The sequence below is a fragment of the Myiozetetes cayanensis genome, unplaced genomic scaffold (genome assembly GCF_022539395.1).
Source record: "Myiozetetes cayanensis isolate MyiCay16 unplaced genomic scaffold, myiCay2020 scf43, whole genome shotgun sequence".
NCBI lineage: Eukaryota > Metazoa > Chordata > Aves > Passeriformes > Tyrannidae > Myiozetetes > Myiozetetes cayanensis.
The window spans coordinates 684,463-702,338 of record NW_026087665.1 but is presented as its reverse complement, the minus strand read 5'-3'; positions in this window follow the sequence as shown (position 1 = coordinate 702,338).

Below are 17,876 nucleotides of genomic sequence, written 5' to 3'. Positions count from 1 at the left end.
GTGTGGCACAAGGGTGCCATGCAGTGGCCTGAAGGCTTTTGGGTGTCAAATTGTCCGAGATGAAGATCTCCAAGCAGGGTCTGGACTGTGTCCACACTGCTGGAGTCGTTTCTGGAAAGGACTCTCCAATGGCCTGGGCCTGGGTCTCCTTTGGAATGGTAGCACTGGAGGAAAGCCAGCACATAATGGTGACAAACAGTCCTAGGGCCTGGGCTCGTCCTTGTTATTAAAACTCAATCCAGATTGCTAATCTGGTCATATATAAGGATGGTAGATTAGAAGGAAACATTTCCTTTGAGAACCTTGTCTAGTGGCAGAGTTGCAGGTATAGGAATGGCCAGTTAACTCATTTACAGTGCAGAAGGTACAGTCACACTGAACTCCCAATGGCAATACACAGCCTGCCTCTGTTCTTGTTCCCACCCTTTCCTGTAACTGTTCACAATTCACCCAAGCAAAGGCTAATGCTGAGAGAAAATTAGTTATTATCTTTTCCATTTCATTAATGCTTTCTACTGCCTTCATCAGTAGGTGTCTTGTGGAATTTCCTATAGTTTGCTCTGGCCTGAGCAGAGAGATACTAAATTAGATAAATTACTGTATGGCTCCAGTATGGACAACCCTCCAGTGCTACCTACAGATGGCTTGAAATCACAACCAGTAGCTGAACAACTTCAGAATTATCCAACACATTTTGGGTGCATCTGTTCAGACTGGAACATTGTAAACAGGAGTTGCCTCTGGAGTGAGGCAGCTGAAGAAAGAGCCAAGGGTCCAGAGATCCCTTTATCATGGAAGATCTGAGGTTTTGTTCTGGAGTTAACAACAAAGATCATACTCTGCCTCTTTTTCACACTGACTCTGAGACTATAATTCTAGCAACCAAACTAAAGCTTAAGTCAAATACTGCCCAAGGACCTTCCTGGGGAAAAAAAAAAACCTGCCTCAAAATTCAAAATCACAGTCACATTTCACTGTTAGACATGACTGCATTAATGACAAACGAGTTTGAAAAAAAGTATAAAATAATCTGAACTGAATTAGAACATTCATTTCTCACTCCACATTTTTATGTACCTCTCATGTACTGGAGATGTTAGAATTTTTATTTTTTTTTAAGGTGATTTGTTTAGGTGAAGACTAAGAAGAAAAAGTTCTTCAGAGGAGCAGATATTCCCATTCTCCTACTAATACTATTCCATGGATTGAGACTGGGGGGGTGGTGGTGGTGAAATTACCATTAAAATAGCTATTGAAAAGATGATGGCAACTCCAGGGATAGATTTAATTCCTGTAAATATAGCATCTTTAACAGGCTGGCTCTTCTCTTCTTGGCTATTTATTCTCAAAACTTAGAGGAATTTGGTGACTAAAGTCCTTTGTTCCTTTGTCTTATCTACTAGAGCTTTACTGAGTGCAAAGATTACTAAGGGCATGATGGGAAAGTGAGGGTCAAACCCTCAAAAGATGCATTTCTTATGAACCTAAGATGAAAATAAATGTTTTCAAACATTCTTAGAAAAACTCCTAGTTTGGAGAACTTGGGAGGAAATGACTTTCCAGGCTTGTCTCTGAGCTCAGCTGGGAGCAGTGGATGGGGAGTTTCTCAGGCTCTTTCTCCTCTTCCCACATCTCATTGTTTCTGTGCCAAAATAATAGAATCAGAAATCTATTTTTATACTAGATTGTTCCAGCTAAATACATCCATCATTTTCTGAAAATATTACGTGTGGGTGAACCTTCTCTTTTCATTCCCAACCAGGCTAAATTGTAAAAATACAATTTACCATTCGGCCAGAAAACAACCATTCTGACTCAACTACAGAGGGATCTGGACAAGCTGGATCAATGACCTGGGGCAAATTGGATGAGCTTCAAGAAGGCCAAATTCCAGGTCCTGTCCTTGGGTCACAACAAACCCCTGCAGCGCTCCAGGCTGGGGATGAGCAGCTGGAAAGTGCTGGGCGGAAAAGGACCTGGGGTTCTGAGCACGAACAGGAGCTGAACATGAGCCTGGGTGTGTCCAGGTGGGTAAGAAGGCAAAGGGCATCCTGGCCTGGATCAGAAATAGTGTGGCAGCAGGACTAGGGAAGTGATTGCCCTCTTGTACTCAGCACTGGTGAGGCCATACTTGAAATTCTTGATGTGCAGTGTCATGGGTTTACTTGTTCAAAAAAAAAAAAAAAAAAGAGATGGGAATTTTTCCTTTCCCCTGCATCACCGAGAAAGAAAGATGTTGAATGAGGGGAAGGTGATTGACACACACGAAAAAACTAGCAGGTCTGCATTTCAGATTGATGGCTGTCAGAAGACTGGGGGGGGATGTAGGTGAGGGTTTTTTCCTCTCCTTGGGAAAGAGCAGTCACTTCACTTTTGCCCTGACTCAGGGAGAGGGGTGTGTGGAGGGGTTTGAGGTTCATTTCATTTTCGGCCAGGCCATCTGGCTGCTTCTGGCCCCGGTTTGCCTCCTTTTTTCTGCGCCCTGTTCTGCCCCCAGCCCAGACCTCCTCAGACTTGTTTAGTTGTTTTTGTGTTCTTCTGTTGTTCTGCCAATACACATAAATCCTTTAATAAAGGGCTTTTATATTTTTTTTTTTTCCTCCACACTTCCTCAACGGAGCCTCTTGATTTTGGATTTACAATTGCTTGGAGAGAGGAGCTTGGTCTTCCTCATAACTCATCCCCCTTAGCAAAACTCTTCAGTCTCATTAAACTGAGACAGCTGGAACGTTTCCAGAGAAGGGCAAAGGAGCTGGAGAAGGGTCTGATGAGGAGATGCTGAAGGGGCTTAGCCTGGAGAAAAGGAGACTCAGAGGGCCCTTCTTTCTCTTTACAACTCCCTGGTAGGAGGTACGTGGGGGTCAGGCTCTTCTCTCAGGTAACAAGTGACAGGACAAGAAGAAGTGGCCTCAAATTGCACTAGGAAAGGTTTAGATTAGCTATCAGGAAAAATTTCTTTACCAGAAGGGAGTTCAGGCTTTGGAACCTCCAGGGAAGTGGTGGAATCACCCTCCCTGGAAGCATTCAAGAGACAGGTGGCTGTGGCAGTTGTTGGTATGCTTGAGTGGTGAACACGGTGGTGCTGGGTTAATGGTGGGACTCATCTTGGTGGTCTTTTCCAACCTTAATAGTTCCATTATTCCATCCATCAGCACACCACTGTCAGCTGCACACAAGATATTTCCCAGGTTTTAAGCTGCCTGACTTGCCCCTCCAGTTTCTAGTGTGGATTCACAGAAAAGAGGCAGAGGGAATGTTGCACCCTGCTGCTACTGTTTGGAAGTCTCTGCAGGATAGATTTGTCCAAGTTATTTCTGTTGAAAAGACCTAAAAATAACTTGCATAATGCCTCAAGAGCATTATGGAATTATTGGGAGTTTTGGCTGATTAGAAGAAATAAGAAGTAAAATCTCTGAGAAAGGCGATCAGGATTTTGCATAGTAATAAAGAACAGAAATTGAAGGGCTGTGGATATATTCATGTGCTTAAAAATTATGAACATACTCAAGTGTTTTGCTCAGCTGCAGATGCTTTTCCTGCAAAATAATATTGGTCCTTATTTTCCCAATACAAAACTGGCCACAGAATGGCTTTACCTCACACAATGTGTGTGTTACATCAGAACTTTTTTACTATCAAATAATTTATTCAGTGTTCTCACAGAAGACTTTGCCTTTCCTTTTAATACCCAAGAGCCAGAAACAATTTCTCAGTAGATGTCTAGAGAAAAAAAAAAAAAAAAAAAAAAAAAAAAAAAAAAAAAAAAAAAGGTAATTATATGCTAGAGAATAGATTGCAGCATCCTTGGAGCAAGAAATGCTCACAGGTCGTGTATACTTCCATACCTGATGTTTGAATGGGCATAGGAGGGGTTGGAATAGCACTCCAGGGACAGCTACTCCTACTATGCCATTAAAAACCCACACAATTAAACCCCAATCAGTCTTTTTTTTTGAAGGGCAGGGGATAATAACAGGGAGCATCCCTCCTGTCCTAGGTGAATACGTAAATAATGCAAGCCCGAATGAATGACTGCTTAATTGGGAATTGTTTTTGTCTTCATGCCGTGCATACAGTCATAGAATGGCCTGAGTTGGAGGGGACCTAAAAATCATCTTCTTCCACCCCCTGTCATGGGCAGGGACACCTTCCACCAGCCCAGGTTGATCCAACCTGACCTTGGACACTTCCAGGGATGGGGCAGCCACAGCTTCTCTGGGCAACCTGTGCCAGGGCCTGCCCACCCTCACAAGGAAGAATTTTTTCCTAATATTTAACTTAAAACTACTCTCAGTTTAAAAACATTCTCCCTTGTCCTGTCACATGCTCTTGTAAATAATATAAAAATGTACTAAGGAGCACTCTGGAAAAATCACCTTCCTCAAGCTACTATGTCCAAACTTCACAATTCTTTCTTATGGACTCAAAAATGTATATTTTCTCATCTCTTCACTCACTGGTAGCTACCAGCACTCTCTCTTGGGAGCTGTTTAATAATACACTTGCATGACCATAGCCCCAGGAAAACACTTTTTCAACGCACTAATTTCAAGTTTCTTTATATTAGGCCTTGAGAATCAAAGTGGGAGTTACAGGTGAGGCAAGAGGGGTGTGTTCATAAATGTTATGCTGCCACATATCCACTTACTGAACTAGTAGGAAGGTTAAGCTTTTCTTCAAGCCAAGCACATCAAAGACCTTCATCTCACAGCAAACCTGATGAGATGCTGGCTGAAGCATTTCACTGAACAGGAGTAGACAGAGCACTGTGCACCACAAAAGGTGTGTGCACTTCTCTGTGTAAATGGTATTTGCACTGAATATTTTTTTTCATGGGATTTACAATAGGACAGCAAAGTTCAGTTCTGTTTTGTCTTCTGGAGTCTTGTGCAGCTGGCTGTTTATTTGGTGTACACACACTTAGAGGTGGACTCAAGGCATGCCTTGGAGAAACTCTCAGAATTTGTTTTTCTCCAGCACAGATTTAAAGCTCCTTCCACTCCTCCTTTTTTTCGGATGTGTCTGGCTCAGTCCTCTGAGTGGTGTTGCAGGATGATTTCAATCTGAGATAAATTGGATTAGATAAATCTCACTCCTTCTCACAAAACTCCATAGCCTCTAATTCTCTTTAGCTGCAAAATCAGGATAACACCAGAAGCTTTTAGCAGCCGTGGTAGTGAGCATCAGTTCTGCTTGGAATCTAAATTATATTGGGTCTTGGTAAGGTGGTTACCTAATGGAATAGCTTCAAAAGACAGTTTTGCATTCATATACCAGAAACCCAAGAATTTTCCTCAGCTGAAAAGCTTTCTGCTAAAACCCAGGAGTGTCATTAACTTTTGTAAATGGGAATTCTCAGGAAGAGCTGACCTGATGCCCTGAGCTCTACTTCTGGCCTTCAATGGATATTTGATAAGACTTAACATTTACAGAAGTGTCCTGCAAAGAACAAGAGACACCAGCTCAGTCACTGCTGAAGGAAGGTGCCACATTATCATGGATAATAGTAAGAGAAATGTGGTTTTTTAATAAATATGGCCAAAAATGTTATAAATTGTACTTGACTTAAGCTAATCAAGATCATAAAAGACATTCAAAGAAAATTATTTCTAGATTTACTCAGAGTTTTCTGAAGTGATCATTGCTTAACCAGAGGACATTTTTCTATTAGAAAAATGCTCATTTTTCTAAATAAATTTGACAAATAAGAATTCTCATATTTTGCATGACTCAAGGCCAGAGTTGAGGAGATAAGGTGCAAGCAAGCAATGAGTTCACCAAGTAAGACTTGCCTTCAGAGAACATAGTCCACCAACCTCCAAACATGTAATATTGAGATATATATATATATAAAAGACATTTTACTTTCAGAGCAGTGGGTTTTGGCTTTCCCCACTATTCAACCACAGGGAAAGGCTGTCCAAGGATGTATTGCAGGAGTCAGCAGTTTCCTGCAGCCAAACAATCGAGCTGCTCCCAGTCCCCTGAGAGCTGAGCATCTGTTACTAAGCAACTGCAGAGGCAATTTGGGAGCAGGCACCACCCTCACCACTCTCTCCTTGCAAACCTGTCACAGACCCAGCTACTCTGTGCAAGTAATCCTTTCCACAAAGGCAGAAGGTTAATGTAAGAAGATTATACATTTCCAGAAATAAAACTACTTCAACACTTCTCTAATCTAGAGATAGGGAAAGGTTAGTATATAATTTTCTCTACAACCACTGGATACTTAATGCAACAACTGTCAAAAGCTGTTTCTAGGTCAGAGAAACAGCTTGGGTAAAATATTTGTGTGAATTCATCTCTTGGTCAGCAGTAGGCCTGCTTGCTTTTACAAGTCAGATGGACCCTTGTCCACATATGGGATTTTTCCTCTTTGAGAAACTGCCAAAGACCTCAAGAGCCCAAAGTTATTTATATTCATACGTATTATGTGGATCTCCATGGCAGAAACCGATGGATTTAATTCAAAAATTAGCTCAGTCTGCCTCAACCTTTAATGATAAAACAGGTTTTTATGACAGAATCAAAGTTGTTTGGGCTGGAAGGCATTTTAAAACCGTCTTGTTTCACCCCTCCACTAGACCAGGTTGCTCCAAGCCCCATCCAACATGGTCTTGAACACTTCTAGGGATGGAAATTCCACAACCTTTCCCTGAGAGTGTTCGAGGCCAGGCTGGAGGGAGCTCTGGGTAACCTGGTCCAGTGGAAGGTGTCCCAGCACACGGCAGGGGAGTGAACCTTGTTTGAATTTTTATATTTTCTTTTGATGCTTTGTTGCTACTTTCCTTCATCCTTGGGCTTATGGAATTTTGAATTGCATCTTTTTCATCATTTCTAGCAATGATTTAGAGTTGCAATTGAAGAGTATACCAACAAATCCATTACTTTGACTGACTGGCTTGGCCCTCTGGCAAAGGGGGAAGGCTGTGTGTGCTTTGTGCAGTTTTCCTCATGGGAAGAGTCATGTGCATTTTAAGTTATTCAGGTGGACTTTTTTGCTAACGTGCCAGCTATAATTTTGGTTCTACAATTTCTTTTCTTCTAGAAAAATTTCTTTGTTTTATTTGGCATTTTTAGATGGCATTTTTGAATCTTTCCTGAGATCCACATAAGCAGAACATTTAAACACAGAAGTTTAAACCTGGTGATTTCTTCTGTTACCAGATGATTTCTGAAATAAATTTAAAGCAAATTGCTTTATCATCAAAAAGCAACACATTTCCCAGGAGTTCTAGGATTCCTCATAGCAACAGCTTCTTCCTGTGTGATCAAGAGTTTGGAACACTGAGGCATTTTATTGCTGGCTTGATAGGCAGGACAATTCCCAACCTTTCTTTTCCAAGTGGAACAGCCAGATTTAAACACTCAATCTCTTCTTCCCCCTATATCATCATCTACTTTGATAGAAAGATATTTATGTTCACTTTCTGTGGAAGAAAAATCTATAATGAAATAAGTAGTGACAGTAAAGAGGACAAAGACCCCCCAAAGCATCTGCTAAACTATTTCATGAATATTAACAATAGATTAAGCAACACATCTTAATTCTGTGGAAGGCTAATAAAAGCAGACAAGTCTACTTCAACAATATGAATATACAGCCTTGAGATATCAGTGATTTATAGCAGTGCATCAGACCAGGAGAGCAGCCACTTACACTGAATAAAAAGTACTGCATAGGATACCATGTTGTGAAGAGTGAAACCAGGGAAACATCCAACAAACCAGGGACTTGCATTTATTGACTTTATTGTTGTGAGGTTACTCTGACTAAAACCTGGGTTAGGCAGGTTACTAAATCTCACGCTCTTTTGGCCTGAAAGAAATGAGAATATTAAATTATTCCTGTTTAAGGTGACCATATTTGACACTGACACATGAAGACTCTTGCTACATAACTCCCATCTTTTTTCCAGCCTTTCTGGTGTCTGGAATTTAGAGCTGCCTTCAACTGTGATTCCCAGCTGTAACTGGGCAGTATGGTCCTTGTATTTCCCCTGAACAGACTATGAGCCCAAGGGCTTTAAGTGTTTCTGAGCCTCCCCAGCCCAGACAAAATGGTATTTTTACAACTCTACTTTCACATGTAAGTTTGAAATTTATACTTTGTGTGTTTAATGTGAGGGAAGAAGAGGTGTCTGTGGCCTACACCAAGTTTAGGTGTACAAATTCACACACCCCATTGCAGGGGTTACTTGTGTGTTCTGCATTTGCAATCTGGGCTCTGTCACCTGATAATTATTACAGGATAATTATCACATCTCCTTCCAGCTCTCTCCAGCAAAGACTTCTGCAGGTAAGAGATCATGGTTTACTAAGAGAATTTTAAGTTAAAATTTCGTGTAAGTCCCAACAAAATCCTAAATGCTTCTGTGATGAAAGTGGTGGTGGTTTCTACTGTGGTAGCTGAAGATTTAACTGTAGGTTTTAGTGGAGAGTAAAACTAGTTCTATCATCAGTAAAACTATGCCAGATTCAGAGGGAAGTGCAAGTACAATAAAGAGCCAGCAAATTTTCTTTAACAATGGCTTGTTACTTCAGTCTTCAGAAATTAATCACATTAATTTTGGAAAAGGAATCTTTCCAGCCAAAAAGCCAGTGGTACCAACTGTGGTAAAATGAAAAGAAATGGAGGATTAGAACATTTTCTTAGTTTTTTCTGCTGTCACCACGAAATCTGCTTCCTTAAATTCTTAAAGCTTGTCTAGCATGTAAATGTATTAGGGGGCTGCTAGTTCACCATCAATATTTCCTTGAGTCTTCTAAACACATTATAAACAGTTCATGATTTCTAATTATAGTTTCTGTAGCAATTAAATTATTGGCTTCTTTCCAAATGTTAAATTAGGATTTTTGCACCTCTTCTTCATTCTGACACACATTTGGCATATCAGCAGGTAGCCCAAATACTGCATTGTCTGTGTTTATGCATAAAGAATGTCTCCTGTAGCAGAGCTCAGATGTATTAATGAAATGAAAGTGTTTGCTGCTGCAAAGTGATCAGTGTTAGTTTTATGTAAGGCCTGCCACAAAGCAGGCCATTTAATCCATAGTCAACTGCAATTTAAAATCTCAGCGATTTTTTTTTTGTTGTTATTTTTAAATATATACTTCAAATAGAAATCTTATTTGGGAAGAACTGTGACGAGCTGTGAATGCTCCTTCCTATGATTAGATTGTGAGATGAAGCCAGAACCATATTACTTGACCCTCTAAGATTATGAAAGAGTCATTGACTGTTAGGACACCTTAGCAAGGGAGGTGACACACACATCACCACTGGGGCCTTTACATCAGCTTCAACACCTTTCTAAACATGACAAGTTACTCAACTTAGAGCAGCAATCCCTGTATGAAATACATGGTGTGTGGTAGGCAGTGGACAGATGTCATTTTATGGGAAACTACTGGAAGATTTTCTACAAGAAGGGTAGAAAGCCCTCAGGTATTGCCAGGTCAACACTCAGTCAGTTAAGAAAGCCTAAAGGAACAGCAGTAATTCAATTAAAGTTACTGGGCGGTGTGGGCTTCACACACCAAGAGGAGGAAACTAATGATCTAAATTTTACCAGGATGCCCAAAAAAGTTTTTAGAGCTTTCCACTTAAAAAGTTAAAGAAAAGGACAAAAGATGGCTACAGTCTGGTTCCCTGTATCAAGAGGAGCAGCTCCAATTTGAAATGTTCAGCAGAATTTGAACAGCACAAAGTGCTTTACCAAAAACAATATTCGTGCTCTGCAATCTGTGATTGCCTGCCTCTCACTGGTAAGAGCTGTGTGAAATCTTTACATAAACCCACAAATAACTAGAGACTTATAATAAAGAAATAATAAAAAAAAACCCAGGCTAAATTCTTTCCCTCTGCAGTGGTGTCAGGAATTCAAGGATTCAGGAAAGTTCCAGTGAGTTGTTACTGTGCCCATGACTTTGGGGCTCACTGACCCCAGGCATACTCCAGAGTGCATTCAGAAGTCCCTCTGAGTGGAGAGCAGACCTCACCCAAATGGTAATAATTATAATTATAATTATAAATTATAAATATTGTTTAGAAGAAAAATGGGGACAGGCTTTTCAGCAGAGCCTGTTGCAATAGGAGTAGAATTAATAGACTTAAAGATGGTAGATTCAGACTAGACACAAAGAACTCTTTTAAGATCAGGGTGGTGAAACACTGGCACTGCCTGCCCAGAGGTTATAGATGCTCCAACCCTGCACACAAGGCCAGTTGGATGGGGCTCTGAGCAACTTGGTGTAGCTGAAGATGTTCCTGCCCATGGCAGGGGGTTTGCACTGGGTGGCCTTTAGAGGTCCCTTCCAACCCAAACCCATTTACGATCCCATGGCTCATTGTGCGCAGTAAGTTCTTGGTCTGTGGATCTGACTGCACTTCTGACAAGCAGGAATATTTTCATGAAATCTCTTAAGGATATTTTCATGAAGTCACAAGGAACTTTTCATGGGAAGCCTTTCTAGACCACTCAGCCTGCAAATTTCTGTTTAGGAGTTTGGTTCATCCAGATTTCTGAGAGATACAAAACTACAGATATTTCCAAGGACTGGTATTGCTGGCAGAGCTGGCAAATAAATCTGAAAGCAAAAAGAAGCCTCATTGGTAGGAGACTTTGTTCCTTCCTAGCTTTGTTTGTAATCCCAACTCAGGGGATATTTTTATATATATATTTATATATTTGTATATATATATTTTATATATATTTTTATATATTAGGCAAGACAGCTCTTGAGTTCCTTTTGCATCAGGAAAGCTTCAACCAGAGCCAATACCCACGAAGAAGAACCCATATATGCCCAGTAAGATTTTGGCATGTCAAGAATGCCAAAATAATGCAAGGAGCTGACATCTTTCCTAAAAGAACTGCTAGTAAGGGCTTTCTTTGCTGCTTCAGGCATGTAACATGGTGATGACATTCAAGACAAATAGTTTGAGCCAGCTGTGGTTTGTAACAATGGCAGTTTAATGCATCAAAAATCAGCCAGTGTAATCAAGCTTCTAATCAGGAAAGTAACCAAAATAGCTTGCAGTAAACCACAACTACCTGATGAAATGAGTTTTTATTTTATTTTTATTACTGTATTAATCAAACCCTGGTGATAAGCAGTAAAGGAAAGACAGAACCGTATAATGCCCTAGGGAGGAAGTCACTGAGGCAAGGCCAGGTATTAATATATTTATGACTAAATGAGGCCAACATTACTTGGTAAATCAAACAGGACAGCTCTGTGGCAGTCAAGGATCCAGTGCAAAAAAAGGAAAAAAAGGCATTCACTGTGTCACTGCTGCCTCACATCTACCCCACCCCCAAACTCCCCCACAGTTAAGTGTTTGAAAAAGTATCAGAGAACCCCATAAAGAAACATTACTGGTATTTGGCTCCTTTCAGAAGAGTTTGGCAGCAGCCTTTCATCCTTCCACGTTGAACAGTCGAATCTGGGATAGAAGGTGATGCCACATAAAAGTCACAGAACATATTCCTGCTCTGGTTCATAGGACTGCAACACGCAGGCATTGCTCTGTTCTCAGCTCTGTTCTCCTTTCTTATCCCAGTCAGTCCCAAACCAAAATTTGAAACTGATCTTAACTCATCCAGTCCTTCTAAATGGGTGTAAAATGGTGTTTTTGCAGAGGCTACCACACCAATCCACTCAGCTCCTTTAAGGGGCACCTCATGACCCTGAGCTGGCAGAATCTTAGTAATGAGAAATAACATTAAATCTCTGTGGGAATGTTTTTGGGATAACATGCATGTCTCACCTTTGATGGCAGCCATTACATGTGCTGCAGGGAGATATATGTTGGGAGGTTTTCCTGGGAAAGAGAGGTCTGTGTGTCTTGCATTTTGCATAAATGAGGCTTTGTAAACCTGGAAATGTCTGAGGGCTCAATTTTTCTGCCCATTTAAATGACTGATAAAGAGACACATGGGGAAATTCAATGCCCCTTTCTGACACTTATTAAAAGGGTTGAGCTATTTATGAATTATCAAGGAAACATTTGTTGATTTTAGAGATTAGTTGGGTAATGGAATTCAGAGATTTTCATCTGTAGCCACTAAGTCAACTGCAGGTCATGGGTGACACAACAGTCACCCCATTGCACAGCAGCAGGGCATGTGAAACAATCTCAGATCACTAATGCAAACCTCACAGCAACCTCATTTGCAATCACCTCTACAAGAAGAGCCCTGGACTACAATGGTGTCAAAATTCAAAAGGAACAACCACCCAGACAAAGCCACACCAGGTAGTAACTTGCTACATGCCAAAATCATCTGTAGTAGGGCTCAAATTAATACAGAAAGTTGTATGACTCAGTCAACCAATTATGGAATTTACAGTGCCCTGACATTCTGCTCTATTGCACAACATGCAAAAATTACCCAGCTTGCTGCAGGACTTACATTTTTAACAGCACTTACTTGATTTTCTAGCTATCTGTATCAGGTATTAGATATATTTGAGATTTGTAGGTCTCTTTTGGTTCAAGCAGTGCCTGCATCCTCTGTGCAAACATGTCCCACTTTTTTTCATAGTGGGACTAAAAGGATGGTGGAAGAGGGAGGGAGGACTAGTCCAGCCTGTGTCAAAGTGAGCATGGTCAGTGTTTTAGGCAGAACACAGTGGTAGAATCACAGCCACAGTGTTCAGCAGAGGTCAAGAAGTCACTGTGCCTCAAGTTATGCTTGGGTAATTTAAAACATCTTATCAGAATTCCTACAGTCTTTCATTAATGGAGATTCTCTGTCGGTGTACCTTAGTTCTTGTCTACCCTCCCTGGCATCTTGAAAGGATGCTTGTCTTATCTGTCTTCAGAGCACACCCCCTCAGTTTATAGCTTTTGCTGATTTGTGACTCAGGTTCTCAAATGATTCCCTTCTCTACCCAGACATTTCATATACAAAGCTCACAATGGCAGCGTTCTTGGCTCTTGAGCTAAATTACCTTTTGGCAGGTAATTTACTGACCTATAACTTCTTGCCACTCTTGGAAAATATGAAGCTGAAGAGAGGGTTAGATTTTACTGACTTTTAACTGCTCCTGAATATTCAATTTCCATCCTCTCCACAAACTCTCAAACAAGATGGGACAGGAAAAGAGAATTGACACTTACCATCCTTCTATGCCCAAAACAACCCATGCAGCTAAGTAAGGTTCTAGAAAGCAAGCCTGAAACATCCAGGTGATAGATTCAATGTTGGTTTGCCATCACTAATAGTTTACTAAAGCCACCAAAACGAAATCTAGGTGGTTTTTGCCTGATACAACAGTTGAGTTGTCCATGTGTTCTCCATGGGACAGCCAATATGACCACCTCTATATTATTTCACCCCCCTTTTGCTAAGGATGTAACATTCTGTTCACTGATTTACAAGGAAGTGTAAAGATTTATACTGCTGAAGGACTTCAAGCTTTGCAAGAGTGACATCAAGTGGCATATGAAGTTTTCTTGCTTGTGGCAAAATGTAGCAGATAAATCTCTATTTGTGCACTTCCAGCTGCAGAAACATTTCTTTTCACTATCAGGTCAGTAACTGGGACAGTGGAAGGAAAAGAATCAGCTGAGCTCTCCAGACTGGGGTGCCTGAAGTAGGATGCAGAAAATGATTTTTCACAGATTTACATAAATGAAGACCTAGTGTTGAGAAAAGTAGAACAGTCCACTTTGTTGTGGGTGACTGAAACATCTGAAAGCAGGTATCTGGTATCCACTCCTGAAAAATCCCAGCTCTTTGGTTTCAAAGACACCTTTAAGTCATCCCCTCACCAAACTCCAAACTGTATGCATTTATGAAACAATCTCTTACTCTGCTGGGAACTGCAGAATTAAACCTGAGAAAACATTCTTCAGGCAGTTTTTTAATCCAGCTGTTCTGATGGAAATGGCATCAGAGCCTCAAAAACAGAGCCCTGTGCACATCTTTGCTCAGTTCAGTAAATATTTCTTATTTGAAACAAATTTTGCATTGATGTGGAGAATTTGCTCCCATCTGAGTCCAGACCCTCAGTGTAAACTGGTGACCCAAAGAATAACATGAGAAGGACAGGAAAGGAGTTTCTGGCACAGCATGAAAGCCTGGCAGAGGGGATCCCGTGCTCAGATTTCATATATTGCCAGCTTTTCTGATCCTTGTAACCAACCTTTCCCACGGAGAAGTTATTACACGAGATCACATCCTTCCCAGGATTATGGGGGTACTTCCTTTCTAGCCTGGTCTCCAAATCCTCCCAAAAGCAGTTTAGCCAGGCAGCTGCCGAAACCAAAACGAGTCCTGGACTTGGAGCAAGGGGCCAGTTTTAAGGTCACGACAGAAAATGAGATGAAACAAATCCAACTGCACCTCGGCAGCAGCTGGAGCCTCAGTTCTGCCATGGCAGGGGCTGAGACATCTGCTGAGCTGCTGGTGCTACCGAGGGCCAGGTCACTGAGGAGCCAATTCCTAATGCAATTCCTTGGTGGGGAGGAAAATTATGGTGAGCCCGAGGGCAGAGCAGTGTGTGTCAGGCGGGGGAAGTTTTCAGCATCAACTTTTCCACTGGAGTGGGGAGGCAGAGCTTGTGTCAAACAACTGCTGAGACAAAAGCCTGAAGAGTAACAGCAAAACAGGCCAATGTATTTGTCTCCCTCCCTCTCCTTCCCCACGTGGTTCTTGTCACAGTGCAGGGAAAAATCTCGAGGGGTGACAGAACTATCATACAACTCTTTAGGTTGGAAAGGACCCTTCAGATTGAGTCCAGCCATTAACCCAGCACTGTCCAGGTACAAGTGGCAGCAGCATTTATGCTCAGTCTCCATCAATGCACAGTAATTCTGTGTTGCATAAGCTAAAAAAGAGATTTCTTCAACAGGTACAGGATGTTGTCACACAGCTGGTGTTTTATACACTCCTGTCTCCTGTCTTTGCTCTCCCAGTCTACTGGTGCTAAAGATTCAAATATAGAACATAAACACGGTTTAGAATCCAACAGAAAATTTACTTTAAAAGACCAAATTGCTGAAGCAATTCTAAACATTTTTCAGAAGAAAATGTTGCTCAGACAGACAAATCTGGTTTTGACATGCTCCCCAAAAATAGCCATGTCAGACTCAGAATTTACATCTACATAAAGAAGGTTAATGAACCAGGCAAATTGTACTGAACAGGAAACAAATGCCAAATATTGCTCTTAGCTTTTTCTTGTGAGTCAGTGGCTGCTCTGGGAATAGGGGAACGAAAATAAATAGTACCACATACTTAGTGTAGTTGGAACATTCCAAAAAATGCCATGAAGCTGTCAGTCTGCATGTCAGAATCAATGTGCAAGCTTGTCAGGAGAAAGGGAGGGGGAATTTGGAGCTTTAAATACTCACCATGCTTTACAGTTTATTAGCAGTAGTGGAAGGAAGGCCACCTTAGGATTGCAAATTAGTCTCTTTATTCAGAACAGTGTTGGAATTAAATTTCATGTGAAGTTTGTAAGGAATACATATTCATTTATGCCTGAGGAAAAAAAATTGTAGTCAGAGGTGACAGGAAAATTCAGATTATTTAAAGGTCCTTAGAACTTCAATCTAAGACTAGACTTGGAGGCACTAACAATGTTTGGAGGCACTAACAATTGAGAGAAGCGGGGATTGAGAAAACAGAAAAGTTTTATCTGGTATTGACAAAAATTCAAAAATGCAGCTGCTTTGCAGAGTCATAAAATTCTTTGGACAAACCCTGAGGATCCAGGCTCAGTTTTTAATCAGCTCTTTCAAAGAACTCCCCTGAACTGGAGCTGAAGGCCCAAAAGGTCCCGTTGCACAACTGCTTTGATGAGAAACCTCCCACTACCAGTTATGGTCTCTCAGCTGGAGCCTCAGTGTGAATTGTTTCTTCCTTCCCTTTTTTTAAGCAACATGCTGGCCCATCTCAGGTGGCTTTTTCCCCTCTCAGACAGCTAATCCCAGGAAAGCTTTATTTTATATGCACTGAATGCACAGTTAAATACATATCTGCACCTTGCTCCCATTTTCCTTTTCCTCCTTCTCATCACGTGCACTTCATCACTCTACAGCTGTACACACAACTGTCTGCAGGTACTAATTACACCTTCTCCTAATTTAATAGGAGGTTTGCTTCAGTTAATAATTCTCTGATTCCCAGACATTCCATGAAACACCGCAGAACCGCAGTTGTGAATGAGGATGGGCTGACAACGGGCACGTTTTGGTTCTGTAATGTGAATGTTCTGAGAGGCTCTTCAGAAATATTTTGTGGAACCGAGACAGAAAAAGAATAATGTTACAACTGAAAAAGTAGAATTTTACCTGGATTTTCAGTGTTAAAGTAATTAGACTTAAGCAACAGATCCACACATCAGTTTGTGTGAGCAGCCTTGGAATGAAACTGTTTTTAGAGGGTGAATTGTTTTTCTTGAGTTTGTTTTTTGTGTGTGGATATTGCATCTTTTTAAATGAAAAATGATTCATCTCAGATCATCTGATCCATAAGTTTTCCAGAAGTCTTCCAAAAGCTCTGAAGGAAGTGTTATTGCATTCAGGAATACAACAACTTGAAGAAAACCCGAATCAAGTCCCCTTGTACCTTGGTTGATACAGCCTAAAATTCACTTGTTTCAACCAGTAACAAGGAAGTTGTGGCCCTGCAATATCAGTGAAGTGCTGTAGGTATCAACTGCATGTTCCTCCTCGATGTGGCCTTGAGCAGACAATCAAAACTCGGATCAGGATTAGTTGTGTTATGATCTAAGCCATCTCAGACACAGATAGGAGTACAAATGCTTGACAGTGATCACACTGGGAGTATTTCCTCATATGTTTTCAAAAAGCCACGTTACTGCCTCTTTTCTGCTAAGCTGATTTTTTACCTGATATTTGTCTGTTCATTGCAAAATGTGGAACCCTTTTTTTCTTTATTCTATTTCATACAGAAATTGCAATTTGGTTCTGCGCTCAAGGCAATGTCATGAAAGATTTTTATTTTTCCTTGAGAACACAACAAAAACTGTTTGACAATTTGAATAGGGTAACAGTGCCTCTCAATCTCCAAGAAAAAAAAATTGTTGTGAAGGTCTACCTTCTCTTCTCCACAGGATATATTGTGGGTCATCAGTTTTCCTTATACCACACATTATCCTCCACTATTAAAAAAATCTATACCACTGCAGTCTCATGGCAGCTTCAGCATGAACCTTTATAGATACTTAATAAAGAAAAGTTTAATCAGAGGAGATCTCTCTGTAAAGACTAACTACATCCTTCACATCACTGTTCAGGTCCAAGGAAACCTCTCTTGAACCCCTGTCCCCTGGTTTGGTCGCTGAGCTCTGGGGACAAACTGATTTTGTGTTGGGATGTGCTGCCACCTAATGATACAGAAAACCAAGGCTTTGGACAAAAAGGCACGGAACTGCACCAAAAAAAAGATGCAGCTGCAGAAAGGGCTTGCAAATCTCGTTGCCTGCAAAGGTGCACGTAAAGAACTAGAGGAAGTTGGTGGTAGAAGAGTGGGTGTGCAGATGGGGTTTATATCCAAACCCAGGAGTTCAGCAGGTTCAGACGGATTTTAACCAAAAGGTGGCCCCACTGCACCACAGGAACACTGTGAAAAGGTGTTTTTGGAGCACCGAGCAGCCTGAGGCTGAGGTTGTCCCTCACCTCAACTCTCCCACGTGGAGACAGAAAACCTTCCCCAGGGGACCCCCCCATCCCTGCACAGCACAGTGCAGACACTGGCAAGAGCACAAACTACTTGCTCAAATTTCAGCTTGGAAATGGGAGTTTCAGCTGTGGAGAATCCAATTTTTAAGTCAGCCCAAATCCTGCAACAAATTTGGCAATTCAGGTCATGGCACACAAAGGCCTCCAACACAAC